Genomic DNA, 5,675 nt, shown 5'->3' with positions numbered 1-5,675 from the left:
TGAAGGTAAATTTGTTTTTATTTTTCAGTCGAAAAAAAAGTTGCTCCAATCGCAAAACATGTTCTCAATCAGAAAAAACTTCACTTCAATCAAAAAAAAAAAATGTTTTCAATCAAAGACAAAACTTATTCAAACGCAAAAAAATATTTGTGCTATTTGTGGATTATTTACTGATTTCAAGACATGTTTTGGACAATATATTATACTGGCTTGTTTTGTCTGGATGTCTAAGCTTGGATTATGGCCGTTTTTTGTGGAATATTTTCATCTGTGACCAGTTATGAGCCTTCAAAGGTGAGTTTTGCTGTTTACGTGATTTGTTGTTTGTTGGACAAATGTGTTTATATTACCCGCTGTGGTAATCACATCTGAAAGTGGTTCATACCGGCGGATTCATGAGAATCTAAGCTTTCCATGGGTGTATAGTGTTTCTATCATGGAGTTTGCAGCTTTGGTCAGTTTTGAAAAATGCTGATGCACATCTCAAAACGGCCCGAATACGGGACGCTGAACCTCTAATCGGGGTCCCCACGCGTCCTGGAAAACCTGAAAAATGATAGACCAATTTTGCAGTCATGGAAAACATATGGAAAATAAAATGCCCAGGAAAAGCTTGAATTGTCCTGGAAAATGATTTATCTCGTTCTACCTTCTTAATGAACAAAAATCAGACATAGGAAATTAAGTGAAAATGTTCTTGGTAACTAATGCACACTTAACTATAAAATAGGAGTAGCTAAAATAATGCAAGTTAATAAATAAGATCTTGAAAATGAAAAACAATGGTGACAAAAATAAAAAAAAATGGCAAATTGAAATTTAGGGTACATAAACAGTAAATCAACATAATATATTCATAAGAAATCAGAGTAAATAAAGATTTAACAAATAGTCTGAATCCTAAATGTATAATACTAAGACACTACACAAACGCCAGAAACCGTCCTGAAAAATGATTTCCAGAAAAGAGTGGGAACCTTGTTAATTCATATTAATTTGACTTTAACATTTTAAGCCACTTGTTAATATTCCTCTGTACTTTGTGTTTTTGTCTTGCTTGACCTTGTTCTTGCCTAGGTAAGTGCAGAGTTCACACGCATGACCACCGTCCCACTTGTGACGAAGCTTAATTCAGTTTTATTCATATAGCAACCGATCATAACACAAGTCCTCTCGATGCACTTTGTAATGTGAGGACAAGACATTGTTGTAGAGAAAAACCTCACAGGTAGCCCCACGCTCCAGCACTGAATAATAAACTTGCTTCAGAAGCTGTATATCCTAAAGTGCATTTGAGCATTTGTCAAACTGGTTGCTATTATGTTAACAATAATAAAACTATTAATCATTATATCATTATACTTGTTGTATTCCAATAATAATGATGAGCACTGAACAGGTCACACCTGACTGACTAAACAATACAATGAGCACATTGTGTTGTTTTACAGATCTGAATTAGTGACTAACATGTTTATTGTGTGTGCACATAATTATTTATTGTATCTTGCTTTAGCAGATAGAGAATAAACTTGTGTTCTGTCTTCTTCTGCAGGTTCACTGCCAGACCTCCAGTGGAGACCATCTTTGAGAGAGGCATGGCCACCTGCTTGGCCTACGGACAGACAGGAAGCGGAAAAACACACGTGAGTTACAGGCAACGACTTTTTCTCTTGCAAAAGCTGAAACTGAGGGTTTTTACTTTGCTTCAACTCTGCTGAATGTAACTATATCTTCACCTGTATTGCATTGTAGACTATGGGTGGAGATTTCTCTGGAAAGAACCAAGACTGCTGGAAAGGAATTTATGCATTAGCTGGTAAACAGATGAGCTGTGATTTCTGACCTAATTTAATGCACCTCGTTGACTAAACTACTTCACATTTTAATTGTGTGGGTATTTTGTAGAGATTCTACTTTAACACGGTTGAAATCGTAAATCTCTTTTTGTGCGGCTCAGGATGTATTTGTCATTTTGAAGAAACCCAATTACAAGAATTTAGATCTACAAGTGTATGCAGCCTTCTTTCAAATCTACAATGAAAAGGCAAGTGTAATCATCTCGTGATTGGTGTGACCATATTTCATGTGTGATCAACACTAACCGACGCTGACTGTATTGTGTGTGTGCTGACAGGTGTTTGACCTCCTGAATCGTAAATCCTGCTGGAGGATGGGAAGCAGCAGATGCAGGATGTGGGGCTTCAGGAGAAGGAGGTCAAGTGCACAGAAGATGTCCTGAAACTCATTGAAGTGGGCAACAGCTGCAGGTAGGACAACAGAAACATTGCGGCATTTGTTCAGTACATGTTTGATAAACATATTGCAACTGTTGTTACTTACATGTGCAAATGTCATTGTCTTTCTTTCTCCATTCACCCTCGTTCGCCTGTTGTTCATCTTTACATCTCTTTCCTCTCTCTTCCAGAACATCAGGGCAGACGTGTGCCAACGCTCACTCATCCCGCAGCCACGCGGTGTTCCAGATCATTCTTCGGAGGAAGGGAAAGATGCATGGGAAGTTCTCCGTCATCGACCTTGCAGGAAATGAGAGGGGCGCCGATACGTCGACTGCCGACCGCCAGACTCTGTCAGAGTCCTCTCCTCATCCCATCCCCACCTGACATCCCTAAAAACCCCTTTTCCCTACCTTTCTCCTCTGTCTCTCTGCCTCTCTGTTCCTCTGTCTCTGTGTCTCCCTTTCAGTCTCCCATCCGCTCCTCTACCTCTGTCTTCCCCTGCAGTGTGGCACCTGAGTGGAGTTGAGCTTCTCAGCTGACTCCACTCAGGTAATCAGCCACATCCATGGATCCCGGGCAGCTGGAAGACATCTCGTTGATTACCACCTCAGCAATAAGAACCGGCTCATCATTCCACTCCCTGTCAGATTGTTAAACTAGACACACAGTCAGTCATCATCTCGCCATTTTGTGATTACTATGCTTTTTGCGCCTTACTAACTCTGTTTCCTCTCGTCTGCCTAGGACCAGCTGTCCAGGCTCCTTGCCCCTGCCCCGACCAGCCCATTCTGTTCCGAACCTGCTCTGCCTTGACTGCCTGGACCCCTTCTCCGATTCTCCTCCCCTCTCCTCGTCTCCTGGTGCCCCCGGACCCCACCGAACCGTTACTGGACCCCGCCACGGAACCCCCGGACCAGCACCGCCGCCAGGGATCCCCACCAAACATCTGCCACCACACTCTGCTCCCCACCGGAGCCGCCACGGCCGCCGATCCCCGGCTTTACTCCCTCCCTGCTGCCAGAACCCTCTATCCACCTCCACTGCTTCCCGGACCATCTCCACCCCTTACAATAAACCTGTTTTACACCCAATTCCGCCTTGGTAGCGTGGTCCTCCGCACGGGTCCAGATCCACCTCACATGACAGACTGTCTGGAAGGAGCTGAGATCAACAAAAGCCTGTTGGCCCTGAAGCTCTGTGGACGGCAGCAGTGTTGTCCACAGTGTTTTCTGCCACTTGTTTGTTCGTGAAAAGACAAAATACACATTTATTTCATTCTTTTTATTTACTATATCCTGTCTTTCCCTCTCTTCTTGTTTCAGGAGTGTATCAGAGCTCTTGGTCGTAACAAACCACACGCTCCATTCAGAGCCAGTAAGCTCACCCAGGTCCTGAGAGACTCCTTCATTGGGGAAAATTCACGCACATGCACGGTTAGTTCTTTGTCCTGCTAAATAATCTGTGTGCATGTTGTCGTATACACCAACGGTGAATAGTGTGGACACACCTCCTCATTCAATGCTTTTTCTTTATTTGTATTGTTTTGTACATTGTAGATTAATACTGAAGATGAACACTTTTTGTTGACAATATAATTGTATATGTCTTATTTTATAGTTTTGATGTCTTCAGTATTAATCTACAATGTACAAAATAATGAAATAAAAGCACTGAATGAGAAGTTCAAGTTTACTTTATTGTCTCCTGTGGGAGAAATTAGTCTTAGACAAGGCAAGAAGTCAAGCTGCACAGCAAAACAATAAAACAGAACACATACTATTAAGAATACATGATAAATACATGACATGTGAGCACAGTCAACACTCTACGCTTTGCCAACAGGTGGGAATATGCAGGGATGTGATTTTTCCGCGAATTCGCGGAATTATGCTTTTTTTCAGGGATTGGAATTTACCGTGGATTTCCGCCGATTTCACAAGTTTTAACACTTTATTGTCCCTGATACTCCCGCACGATGGTAGCGACGTTAACGATAGCTTGTTAACGACGATTGTAAACGGCCCAGCGATTGGAAGTCGCTGCGCCGCCGCCGCCGAGTTTGGAGAATGGAGAACACACCTACTCAGTCAAATGTTAGGTACCATCTGGCCCCATGTTGACCTAGGAGGCTGATATTGTATATACCGACTCACGGGGGCCCCGAGTACTTGTGGTTAAGATTTCATCCCGTTCAGGTAAAAAATGAGGGTGAGGGTCTAATTCCACTGGCAGAAGGCTCTCAGGGTCGAAGAGTCTGACAAGGGTTACGGTTTTCCTAACATGAACACTTGGTCAGATTTTTCTACTGGGACCCTGGGGCTGATCTTTTACTATGTTATACTAGGCTATATTTGGAGCTGAACTGTGGTGGTTTGGTGTCTCTATGACCTTCCTGTGACCCCTGGCGCAGGTTCAAAATGTCACATTTTTGGACATTGAAGCACCATAAATTGGTAATTTTTGCATCAAATGAGCTGAACCTTTTAGGGGTGATTCAGGTGACCTTGGTGAACAATTGATTTGAAGCACAAGTCTCTAGGTCGTTCCTGGGGCTACTTCCGGTTTGGGAGGGGCTAGCAAAACAGTTCCAGTGGATTTAGATTTTAGATGTTTCAGAGGTACCAGATCCCAGGTTTCAGCTCTCTGAGTGTAACAGAAGTGAAATGAGAGCAAAAGAGGGACATTTATGAAAAATGTGTTTTTTTGGCCCTCATTCCTTCTTCAGGGCCCCTGGAGGTCTGAAACGTGCATGAGCGTTCACATTAGCCTCTATATATAGAACCTGTGGAGTTTGGTCCAAATTGGTGAAGGAATGTGTGAGATTTTGACCTTTTTAGCCCATTTTGAAGCGTTTGGACATTAAAGGGTTAATGGTCGAGTGAAAAACCGGCCGTGCTCGGGCCCCTTTTGAGCTAACTCTCTGAAAAAAAATATGCAAGGTCAGAGCTTGGTCTAGTAGGAATGTGTCCGATTTGGTGTCACTCGACCCAAAAATGACCGAGCAGGAATTTTTTTGACATGTTTGAAGGCCTCAGGCTTCATCACTGCTAGTAGGCCTCACTCCTGACAAAAGCGGGTTCCCATGGGGCTAGACCCTTGAAAACAGATACAGTGCTTCATGTGACTGCTCTGAATAGTCCCACACAATATCAGACTTGAATTCCACTGGGAATGACTTTTATGATACTTGATATGTTGCACAAAATGTCTCCTTCATTTGAAGTCTTTTCCCCGAAGCTGTCAGGCTACTGAACAGGTCTCTGTAGACTCTGTTTTCATATCATCACCATCTCTCCCCCGCAAATACACATGCATGCACACATCCCCACATACACACACAAGCATACACACATGCATACACACCAGTGATGTGCGGTCAGGGGAGGCAGGTGAGGCACAGCCTCACCTGTCATCATGACAAAAAAAGAAAAAAGA

At 43.0% G+C, this 5,675-nt stretch overlaps 1 protein-coding gene and 2 long non-coding RNA genes across 16 annotated transcripts in view; all 3 read left to right on the top strand.

Annotated features, from left to right (window-relative positions):
* Nucleotides 1-5,675, top strand: part of LOC127535152 (zinc finger protein OZF-like) — a 201,137-nt gene that overhangs the window by 90,917 nt on the left and 104,545 nt on the right. The window lies entirely within an intron of this gene.
* LOC127535176 (uncharacterized) lies at nucleotides 1,570-2,048 on the top strand. Its single transcript, XR_007943835.1, has 3 exons — nucleotides 1,570-1,646; nucleotides 1,756-1,819; nucleotides 1,961-2,048. It is a non-coding gene; the product is annotated as an uncharacterized LOC127535176 (long non-coding RNA).
* LOC127535171 (uncharacterized) lies at nucleotides 2,178-3,668 on the top strand. Its single transcript, XR_007943827.1, has 3 exons — nucleotides 2,178-2,270; nucleotides 2,429-2,907; nucleotides 2,985-3,668. It is a non-coding gene; the product is annotated as an uncharacterized LOC127535171 (long non-coding RNA).

The sequence above is a fragment of the Acanthochromis polyacanthus genome, chromosome 8, assembly GCF_021347895.1.
Source record: "Acanthochromis polyacanthus isolate Apoly-LR-REF ecotype Palm Island chromosome 8, KAUST_Apoly_ChrSc, whole genome shotgun sequence".
Classification (NCBI taxonomy): Eukaryota; Metazoa; Chordata; class Actinopteri; family Pomacentridae; genus Acanthochromis; species Acanthochromis polyacanthus.
The sequence above is the reverse complement of the archived record's forward strand: the minus strand, read 5'-3'. Positions and strand labels throughout refer to the sequence as shown.